Below are 12,081 nucleotides of genomic sequence, written 5' to 3'. Positions count from 1 at the left end.
ACCTTCAAACATTATATATTTATTATTTTTATTGTCTGTCTCTCCTTATTCCAATAAATTCTCCATGAAGGTGGGTATTTTTCTTCTGGGTGGTTTGGTTCACTGCACTATCCACAGCACATGTAGTACCTGGCACATGGTCAGCACTAAAAAAATATTTGTTAAATGAATAAGTAGGTTCAGTGAATGTTATTTTAACCTCTCTTCTTCATGTATCTAAGATTGTAAAATATCTTATGTATAATATGCACTTAAAATGCATGCTAATTATATGTTAAATTAGTTTGACAAAAATCCCAATATTACTTTAATTGGTTATCCACCAAATTTTTCTTACTTATGTTAAAGTGATTTTAAATCATAAACTTTTAGTTTCAATAAAACATATGCTATAAAAAAAAAACAAAAAAACTGCTATAGCCATAGAAATTCGTATTGTTTTATATTCACAGTATTGATTTGGAATGAGGATGCAAACTCATTCCTACATCTAAATTTGACATTGGGTGATTTGTAAGATTTTCTTATAATAACTCCCTGTGAGTAGATTAGGGCAGATCGTCTCTATGTAATAGATTACCAACCCATATGCTATTATGATTCAAATAATTTATTTTAAATATCAGAAAGTTTTCCATGAAAAATTGCTACAAGTTTGATTACTATATATATATTTATAAAGAGCTGGAGATTTGTAAATAAGGGGCTATAATAAGTGAGTTCATTTTAAAGAATTGTTGCACTGTTGGTATTCAGGAAAAGGATTATATCATTAAAGTTTAACCTTTCACAACTTGTGAAATATATAATTAAATTGACAAATGAGAGCCAAATTTCTAGACAATGCTGAAAAAGAAATTGTACAGTATCCTAGAGAAGAAGTAAAAATGAAAGTAAGTCTGAAAAATAGAAGAACCAATTCAATGGTGTATAAAAACGAGGTCAAATCCATGACTGAGAGGCATTAGAAGTACTTAGGAAATAGAAATGACCAAAAAAAGAAAAAGAAAGAAAGAAAGAAAAGCCAAGGTGATAATGAGGAAGCAGATAGCTTGAACTTGCAATATGATATGACAGCAAATGAAAGCTAATGCAGTTCCTTCTTTAGAAGCATCATGTTACAGCCGTCTGCACTTGAGTTTGGTAGGTTCATGATTCAGAATATTGCTTTGATGTTGGTCTTATTATCTTGTCAGAGGTTAAAATTTGTTAAGTGAGATATAGAAAATAATGAAGATGTGACTTTAGCTAGCAGAGCTTTGGAGAGTGAGAAATACCTCTATATAATGGAGTAAAGAAGAGAGAATTTTAAGATACTAAAGGAAGAGATGTATAGTTAATCAGACATGATTTTTTCACAGAAGAGTTGGTTGCATTTTCTTACGATAACCTAAAAAATACCTTTGTGTCATTTATATTTGTTATAGCAGCCTAATAAGCCATTCAGAATTCCTGATCAGTAACTGCTGATGTATACAAATTTGGAGCAGGACAGCTTTTCAATCTTTTTCAATAACTAAAGCAATAGGAAAGGTTATTTCTTCTTTACTGCCCCCCACCAAAGAAAGTAGACTTACATGTTACTTTTTTTTTCTTCATTTACTTCTACTTCTTTAAACTAAGGAGGAAAAAATGGGTAGAAATAATGGAAAATATTAGAGAAATGTATGTGGTGGCTCCCTGCCTTTTGCCCTTTAATTCATAGATATTTTCCGTCAAAGATGGTTGAATCCTGATTCTGTATCATTAAATGTCTCTATAGAATTTGGATCCATATCTCATGTAGTTTCAAGCTACACAACTGTTGAAGTCAAAAGGTTAAATTTCCAACTCTTAAAAAAATTGAATAAAAACTCCCACCATAGCAGACAAGTGGTCTTAAAAAAAGGCTTAAATGTGTAACAGTAGAAAATATCTACATTAGGAAGAATGCTTCCTCTTAGAGTGCTTTTTTTTTTTTTTTGTATGAAGCTTCAAGATACATTTGAAAAGTAGCATCAAGATCTCCCTAAGGAGCAATCTCAACAATCGTTAGTCTTGAAACGAATCTTCCATTATGTCTGGCTTTTTTCCCCAAATTCTATCAACCTGATGCCACAATCACTAAGGGTTTTCTAGTGACAAAAATATCATAAACTAATGGAAATCTAAAGTAGCATTGTGCATCACTGTCTTAGATTTCCTAGATGTTGCTAGCCTTTCATTTCTATATGGGAACTATATGTAGTGAGTCACCTAACATATATGTCTTGATATGTGTTATAAAAATACAAACTAGAAGGGGAAGTTTTTCTCCTTTAATAAGAAGTTGGGTGACATATAGTCTTAAAGGAAGTTTTTCTTTCTCTGCTGGAAATCACTCTTGTTGCTTCAAAGATCTGAGACCTCTTTTCTTGGGTTAAGCCTTTTCTTGGCATGATGTCACCCTTAAGCAGAATCATTTCCAGTAACATTACTGTTTTTTTCTTTGTCTATTTGAATCATCCACTTTTAAGATACTGAGCTCCTCATTGCCAGAGCTCTAAGGGATGTATACTTTGTAAATTTACTATGGTCCTGTTTCAGAAACTGATTTTGTGTCTCCAGCTCACAGGGATGGACTCACATTAATCATACTCATAGATAATGATATATCAAGCAGATTGCCAATTTATTAATTGAGAGTGGGAAAGATAATTATGAGAAGCTCTTAGACACTTGGGTTGATGCCTTCTCTCCTCATGGCTAAATTCACACGAGAAGATATTTTAATAAGAAATTTACTTAAAAAAAAAAGAAAAGGAAGTTTACTTGGTGGGACTGGAATTAGAGGAAGGAGAGATAGGGAGATAATTCCCAAGTTTGATTCTATCAGGCTGTTGTAAGTGAATGTGTCTGGCTCCACAACAAGGAATATGTTGCCCTTGGAAACAGACAGGTCCATCATTTGGATCAGGGATCTTCTTTCCTAGATGGTGCTTAGGTAGGAGTTCTTAAAAATTACTTTAAGGTACTTTCACTGCTTTCATTGCTGACTAGTTTCCCTTTTTATAGACTTACCATACCTTAAAATGAAATCTTGCTGACATTGAAACCATTCTAATGTTTTAAAGTGATTTTGCATGTCTTTGCTGTAAAGGCATTTCCTTTATTTCCAAGTTCAAAGAGGGAAGAAATACAAATATAAAATCCCATTTTGTATCATCTATGGTTAAACTGACTGGTAAGGTAGCTACAAGCTACATGCGGCTATTTAAAATTTAGTTAAAATTAAACAAAATTAAACATTCAGTTCCCCAGTCACACATTTCAGGGACTCAGTAACCACATGTGACTGCTGGTTACTGTAATGAACAGTGCAGGATGCTGAACATTTTCATCGTTGCAGAAAGTTCTATTGGACAACACCGAAGAGATGTTTAATTGACAAAATAGTTTGCATTATCTATTTTAATATAATTTGGTGTCTGATATGTTTATATGTCTTCATTTTTGTATATGTATTTCAGATATAGTCCAACTTACTATTCCGATCTTCTTTAGTGAATTTGAAGTCGATCAACAGGGATTTTGTTGTTGTTAAGACAGTTGTTGGTTATGTATCCAGCACTTAACTACTCTGCTTATTAACAAGTGCTCATGAATTTCATTTGCAATTCTCCTACAGTTACTGAGAGGACTGTTTACTTTGGAGTATTGGAAAAAACTCTAGTGCACAGCCAAAACATTTTTAAATGGTTATATTATAATTTTCATAATTTTGACTTGTAATGGTAGATTTCTTTCTTTTTCCAACACTTTGCTATTTTGATAAATTAATGAAGCTCATTCAGAAATGCTGACAGTGCCAGGAAAATAAATGTATAAGAGATATCCTTTGGAAAATAGTACAATGTTGTAGCTAGAGGGGCCTGAAAGTCAATCCATTTTCAAAGTCTGAATATGATTTTATTTTTAATTTGTGTGCCTTCCTCTGCATTTAACAACTGTTCTCATGGGATTCTTAGAATTTTTTAAAATCAGCTTTACCCTTGCACATTTGAAAGATCACACTCAATAAGACTGGTCTTTCTTACATGGTAGTTTAACGAGGTAAGTGATTTTCGAACATTTGGATTTCTTGATCAGTAAAACTTCAAAAGAAATTTTAGGGAGTGCCCGGTGTCTTTAATTCTTTATTTTGCTAAATAAGAACTACCATTTATTATCATTTTCAATCCATGCAAGAATGGATATTTAAAAATAAAACCTGAGGGGCTTCCCTGGTGGCGCAGCGGTTGAGAATCTGCCTGCCAATGCAGGGGACACGGGTTCGAGCCCTGGTCTGGGAAGATCCCACATGCCGCGGAGCAACTAAGCCCGTGTGCCACAACTACTAAGCCTGCGCGTCTGGAGCCTGTGCTCCGCAACAAGAGAGGCCGAGATGGTGAGAGGCCCGTGCACCACGATGAAGAGTGGTCCCCAATTGCTGCAACTAGAGAAAGCCCTCGCACAGAAACAAAGACTCAACACAGTCATAAATAAATAAATAAATAAATAAATAAATAAAAGAACGTGAATTTCAAAAAAAAAATAAATAAAAAATAAAACCTGAAAGGATGTATTTCAGACATCCTTGAATAAATTTAGCTTTATGATAGTCATACTACATTCTTCTTATTTTTCCTATTTATTCTTTTAGAGCTTCTGACTAGTCACAAGCCTAAGCTCTTCACTGTTAAAATTACCAACCTTTGTTGGTTTTCTTCTTTTTTTTTTTTTGATATTTTTATCACCTCTATCTGGTATTTTGGATTATAATTTTGATATAGATTCTATGCTATTAGTTAGGCAAAGACTGTCTCTATTCAAGGAAATCCTATAATATAATCAGGCCAGTCAGAACATTTAATAAGTGGTAGTAATTTATCAAAAAGTTATTTAAATCTCAACCATGGCAACTATTAACCAAATTTTCATTTGTGTGAGTTATACTCTAAGTTTGTCCAAGTTATAGTCTGTAGGGAGTAGGAAGAAATAGATATCTCTTCCAGAACTGGAGGAAGGTGAAAACAAAGGAATAAAGACAAAGTAAATTCTTAAGTAGACCTAAGAATTCATTTTCAAAGAAAAGTCTATTTGGGGACTATTTGGATAATATAGCTCACTTTTTAGGAACTTAGAATTTTAGAAAAAAATATGTAGTTTGGAAAAATATTTTTTAAGGTAACATATAATTCATATATATATAATTTTTACATGTGGAATTTTTATGTGCTTGGCGGACTTGTGAAAGAACTTATTGGAGAGTATGTATATACACTCAAATAAATATTTATTCATCCATATTCTTATACACAATTGTTCTTATCATTAGAAAAGGTCACTTGTTATTGAGTACTTTAGAGTTAATGGATTCAGTGTAGCTGCTGGGAGACCAAGATGTCTCCGGGCACAGATCCTGCTCTCAGAGGGCTTACACTGTAGTAACCAAATACATACAAAAGTACATGTAAAAGAATAGCTACAGTATGCGCGATTGGGAATATTTCCCAGCAGGGATGGTATGAGAAGAAGCCTTGCAGAATAAATAGAATTTGGGAATATAGTGATGCTCATTCCAGACTAAGGCTAAGGGGATCTTACTGTTACTGATTCTCTATGCAGAAGTCTACCTAGTACGCTAAGTTTTTGATGAGTTATAATGTTAGTGTCTTGTAGACAAAAATCTGGTATAATACAAAATAATAATCCAACAGAGACAAGTAATACATAGAAGGAGGCCTGGTCCATATTTGTCATAAGCTGAATTTCTGCAAGAAAGGTATAATTGACATGAAAAGCCTGCAAATTCATTTATTAGACTTTTTAGTTACACTTTTACACATGGTTTAACTGTCGTAATATTCTTTTTAGGTAAATATAAAAGACAGTAGTCTCTATATATAGAAAATGAAAATGGTCTCTACATGTAGAATATTAATCTTTGCTTGCTTTGAAAATAGTTTTTCTTTTAAAAAAGTTAAATAAGTAAAGACCTCATTTACTTTTATCAATATTATTGACATCTTAGTAGAACCCTATTAAATTTGGGCTATAGTACGGTCTCTATGTTATACAAAATAAATATAAAATACATGAATTAAAGAAAAAGACTGATGTTTCATAGAACTTATAAAGTATCACACATGATTGGGAGATAGTTATATAACTATATCTTTTATATACCTGTTCCTTCTCTAGAGATTTTCTTATATCTCTATTTGCAAAGATAAATTAGATCTTGGTCTTAGTTTGACTTAGTATTCTAAACTCTTTTCAATACCAAAAACTATTGATTAATGACATGCTGTATACATATCCATGAATTCTGTTGAGTTACATTCAGTTGGGTGATGAAGAAAAGTATAAGACACAATTTCTGTTTAAGAGACTTAGTGTAATGGAGGAAATGAAACAGGCATAAGTAAAATGCTGGGAGAAAAACAAGAAAAAATATAATCAAGTGCTTAAATGTGTGGTACCATCAATTCAGAAAGGGAGAGCAAGACAGGGTAAAGTGATCAGGAAAGGATTCCTGGAGGATGTTCAATGTAAGATCTTTAAAATCGAGAACAACACAAGCAGAGAAGGTCAACCTGAGAGTGGATATGGCCCAGCAAAGGCAGGGACTGTGCTTTTTATGCTCATTGCTCTATCTCTATATGTAGATGTAATGGCAAATATAGTGCCTGGTACATAGTAGATGATCAATACATAATGAATAAATAAATGAATGGGTAGATGCAGGTAAAACACAGTGAAAAGAGAGGTGTTTATGGGACTAAGCCAATTCTTGTTGGTGACTGGTAGAAATTATGTGAGATAGGTTAATGAAGAGCCTTGAATGAGAAGCAAAACTTGAACTTGATACCAGGTGAGCCATTATTGAGGTGTCTTCTAGGAGTATATCATGCCAAAAGTGGTATCTTAAGGTAAGTAGCCTGGCAGCAGTGTGTTTGTTGGTGAGTTTGTATGCGAAAGACGAACGTACACCATTCTGAGTGTAGACAAACAGTGATGAACGCCCTGGCTAGAGCCTTTAAATTTTCTTTCAAAGAAAGAACCACAAGCACAAAAGAAAAAGGAAAAACTTTCTTAGCCATTTATTAAATTATTTAGACAGCTAATATTAACCTAGTGATATTAACCTAGGACCTCTATGAAGGTCCTGACATAGGAGTCTTACTACGAAGCTTTGAATCAAGGATACTTACCTCCTAGCACTGTTAAAAAGATTCAGTAAGACTGAGTCTCTGAGATGCTTAGCAGAATGTCTGGCACGTTAGCAAGAATTATAAGTGGTAGTGGCTATTACTATTATCCAGCTCACTTTAGAAACCCTGACCCTCCTCATCCCTATGGCCAAAACCCTCTCTATAATCCTGTATTTAGAGTATTTATCTAGTCCCTAGAAACAGTATTTTCTATAACCTCTGGACCTTAAAAAACAACAACATTTTTTAGTTAGAAACTCTGAAACTTATACAAAGTAGACCAGATAATATTATGAATGTTGTGTACATATCTCTCAGCTTCAGCGATTGTTAACTCAGCCCACTCTTGTTTCCTCTACACTCGCATCCACTTTTCTTCTCTCAGGTATTATTTTGAAGCAAACCCCACACGTCTTCTCATTTCAACATGAATTTAATAGGTAAGAGCTCTCTTTTTAAAACATAACTATGATGCTGTTTTCCCACTTACAGACTTTTACTGGTCCAGTTTTTCATGAAGGAGTTTGGGATATCTTTATGGTAGAAAGGCCAGGAAATGAAAGGAACATAGACAGGAGACTCAGGGATCTTAGGATTAAAGCTGTGGTGTCATGAAGAAAAACAGGGAATTTAAGCAAGAGACTAATTTTGAGTGAGATGACTAAGTTTGAATTGATACCTATTAGTTACATGGTGGTGGTGGGACGTTCAAAGGCAGGTGTCCAGGGATGGACATGATTGGAATCTGTTTTTCCTTCATGAATGGAGGATACATGGATCTTAAACCAATATAGATTCTTTGGGGTTGACCATTAATTCCCTTCCCTCTTTTTTTTTTTTTTTTAAACTTCTGATCTCATCCTTCACCTCTCTATTGCCACTCCCCTCTACTCCTATACATTTTTTAACCTTACTTTTCTATTAATTGTGTTTATTTGAGTTCATTGGGTTAAAGTTTATTTTTTTATTAAAAATAGTTTGGCCCATCTGACAGTACTTAGAGTCAGTGATGATTAGGTAATGAATAAATATTCAATGGGATGGATGATAGCTTCAATTTTGATTTTATAGTGATTTCAGCTTAAGACGTTTTTCAAAGGAAAAGTGTAAAATATTATCATAGCCAAAGTTCCATTCATTAACGGGAGACAAATAGTTGCTACTGATTCCTGAAATTAGAACACAAAATGCTCATAAATTCATAATTTTAATTCTTATTTTTTTAAAGTTCTTAGCTTTCAAAATACCTCTTCCTATTTCACTTTGAAAATAGTAAACAATTTAGCCCATAGGCCAAAACAGAGATCTTATTATTCTTTTTGATGCATAGGTGTCATGACATTAATGCTAATTTGGGTTATGTGTGTTCATTGAGAGTGAGAATCAGGCTTATTTTAGCAGCTGATTTGAGCCTGCAGCAGATTTTCATATTCGAATTAGAAATTTAGAGATGTGTATAGAAAGTGGAGGTATATATGGTTAGGACCTACTTCAGTTTTATAACAGGCTCATAATTATTAGCAACGGGATCCTTGCTGTTAACATTGGATGCTGTTTGAATGTTCTGTGATAATTTACAGGGTTGATTACTCCAGCTTCAAGTGGAACCTTAGAAAGAAGAGCAGCAAATGGTAAATCTCTGTGATGGTCCCTGGAGTAGCATTTCAGTTTGAGGCTCTGAGTTATGTGGGTCTCAACCTCTTTTCCTCCCCTGGCCTTTCCTGTGGCTCATCATCATCATCATCATCCGTTCAGATCATGCCTGTTCGGAAATCACAGGTCCCCAGGGAGGGGAGAGTGGGGAGAGTCCTGTTATAAGCACACTCGCCGCAAACCTTTCACCTTGCTGTCAAGGTGACAAATGTTTATCCTTAAGGGAACACTGGAGGTTAAATCACCAGTGTTTCTCTCACTTATCTTCTTTCCCATACTACCAAAGCTCTTAGCCAAATTTATAGCAAAAAGAATCTCAGAAAATTAGGCTCCTCATAACCTTTATTCACCTTGTTCAGAGATATGTTTTGTGTAAGCTCAAAGTACTGACTACATTATGCATTGGGGGCTGAGTAATTAGGATTTCCTAAAAGTCATTATATAAGTACATTTTCTTTGCAGGGCTTATTCAGAAGGAAAAGATATGGGAAAGAAACATTTAAATTTTGAGAGATAGTATTGGGAGCTTTGCAAATATAATTGTGATAAGGTGAGCAATACCTTCTTTTTACATCAGCATGTGTTAAGGGTGTACACATCCTCACATGAAGAGACACCAAAACATGCATTAACCCCAGAAGTGGAAGTTGCTCTGGATGTCTCCCTCTCTTTTTTGGCCCATTCCATTCTATTCTCTATATAGCAGTGAGAATGACCTTGAACCATGTAAATTGATATGACATTTTCCTGCTTAAAATCCTTCAGTGTTTCTTAGAATAAATATCCAAATTCCTTATATGGCTTACAAGGTCCTGCATGATCTATGCCTTGCCTTCCTCTCCAGCTTCATCACATGCCACCTTCTTCACCCACAAGGCAGCTTCCATGCGGACATACTTGAGTTTCTCCAGTTCATTCATCCAACTAATACTTTATTGAGCACATACTCTATATTGAGGCTATGGAAATGTATAAAACAGACAAAAACCCATGGAGCTTACATTCTAGTGAGGGACTATAACAACTAAAATATATAGATTTGTGACTAAACGTATATATTACATGCATATATATTCTATGTGTATATATATTTCATGTGATTATTACATATTCATTTTATATTATATATTTTAGTTATCTATATATTTTAGTTATATCTATATGTGTGTATATGTCATATGGAGAAAATGGAGAAAAATGAAGCAGGTAGGGAGAAAGACAAGGAGGAAGCTAGAGGGGTTGCAGTTTTTTAAAAAGGTGATAGGTGACGGTCTCACTTAGAATGTTTCAACAGAGACGTGAAGCAGCTGAGGGAGAAAGCCATGAGAATATTTGGGGAAATAGTGTCCATATAAAGAGAATGTCCCCAAAGTTTAAAGGGCCAGACAGGAGAAGGGCCAGAATAGGGTGGGCAATAGAGATAAATTCAGATATGTGACAAGGGACCAGATTATATGTGGGCCATTGAAAGACCTTTGAGTTTAAATCTAAATAAGATGTTGTATTAGTCAACTTGAGCTGCCATAACAAAATGCCATGGATGGGGTGGCTTAAGAGAGAGAGAGAGAGAGAAAGAGGGATTGGATCTGGTGTCTCTCTTCTAATAAGACACTAGTCCTTTGGATTAGGGCCCCATCCTTATGACCTCATTTAACCTAATTACCTCTCAAAAGGCCATATCTCCAAATACAGTCACATTAGGGTTAGGGCTTCAACATAGAATTTTAGGGGCACAGAATTCAATTCATAGCAGATGGGAAGACATTTGGGAGTTCTGAGCAGACCAGTAACATAATCTCATCACCACTTTGTTGAGAATGGACTGTAGGATTAAGGGCAGGAGCAGAGGAACCAGTTAGGAAAAAGTTGCACTAGTTGAGCCAAAAGATGATAGTGGCTGGAACCCAGGTGATAACTACTGAACCAAGCTTGTTACAGCTTTGGGCATTCTCACAGGCTGTTCCCTGGATTGCTTATATGTATATAGTATCTTTTGAATGTGAGAGCTCTTGTACACATATTTTCTCAGGCAAGCACCATGCCTCTCCTGTGAGGCAAGCACAGTATTGTGAGACTGGAATTTTGAATGAGACTAATTCTGGAGCAACGTCCTGGGTGTGTATTTCCTTATGTGCGTCCAATCCCTGAGAGTCGCAAATGTGCCTACCTTGTATAGTGTTGTGCAGATTAAATGAACATTCTTGTTAATGTTTAGTAGAGTGGCACACTAGTTAGTAATAAACACTAGCTGTCATGATTTTCGTCATTTAATAGATAATGAAATTGAGAGTCAGAAAAGTCCATTGGTTTGTCCAAAGTTACCTAGCTAGTAATGAGAAGAAACACAGCTAGAATCCAGTTCCTATTATTTCTCATACAGTCTGATTTCCATTATATTTTGTAGCTGAAGGAGTTCCATTTAAACCAGAGTATAGTTTAAGTTATAGAAGGTAGTAAAAATTTCTTTTAAAATACTCTATAATTGAACTTTGCAGTATTCCACCTGACCCACATTCCTTCCTTCTGATGGCATTTCCCCATGTATCTAATTTTTCATAAAGTTTAGCTTTGTTTCCTTAAAGTAGTCCAAAAGTTTGAACCTCCTTTGAATTATCAAATAATTCCTTCTCTGAAAATTGCTTAATTTCTATTGTTTTCTGACTGTTCACTGTTTACTGTTTACACTCAGAATTAAAGTTCTGATTCTGTGAGTGTTAAGACTTTAAGGAGATACCTGCTCCCCCCATAGAGAAGTTCAAATGGTCCTTCAGAATCCCTTTCAATTCAATCTGGTAGAAAAATTTTTAATTCATTTGTTTAAGAAAATTTTACTTAGTATGTACTGTATGCCTAGGGCTAAGCTAGACATTAGGAATAGAGTGGTCAATAAGCCAGGCATGGTCCTTGTCCAGATGGAGTCTACACTCAAATAGGGAAATGAACAAGAGATGAAATAATTACATTATAATTTTAATTATGAAGGAAATAAGCAATGATAAAGCAGAAATTGTTCTATTTTGTCCAGTTCTTTTTTCAACTACTCCCCATTTTTCCTCTTCTCCTAAGATAATTTTTTTATCAGAGAAACTCGTTCTTTTAAGTTTTTTTGCTTAAATCATCCATATGAAGTTGTTTAATACAGGACAAATAATGTGAGTCATTGTTAATAGATAGACAGTCAAAATTTGGCTGATATTTATGTTGATATACACAA

The 12,081-nt window shown here is 34.5% G+C and overlaps 1 protein-coding gene across 4 annotated transcripts in view; it reads left to right on the top strand.

Moving 5' to 3' along the window:
• SLC10A7 (solute carrier family 10 member 7) overlaps window positions 1-12,081 on the top strand; it is a 253,249-nt gene that overhangs the window by 87,376 nt on the left and 153,792 nt on the right. The gene's annotated exons all lie outside the window — the stretch shown is intronic.

Source organism: Balaenoptera musculus, chromosome 5, assembly GCF_009873245.2.
Source record: "Balaenoptera musculus isolate JJ_BM4_2016_0621 chromosome 5, mBalMus1.pri.v3, whole genome shotgun sequence".
Taxonomy (NCBI): Eukaryota; Metazoa; Chordata; class Mammalia; order Artiodactyla; family Balaenopteridae; genus Balaenoptera; species Balaenoptera musculus.
This window is presented reverse-complemented; position numbering and strand designations above follow the sequence as displayed.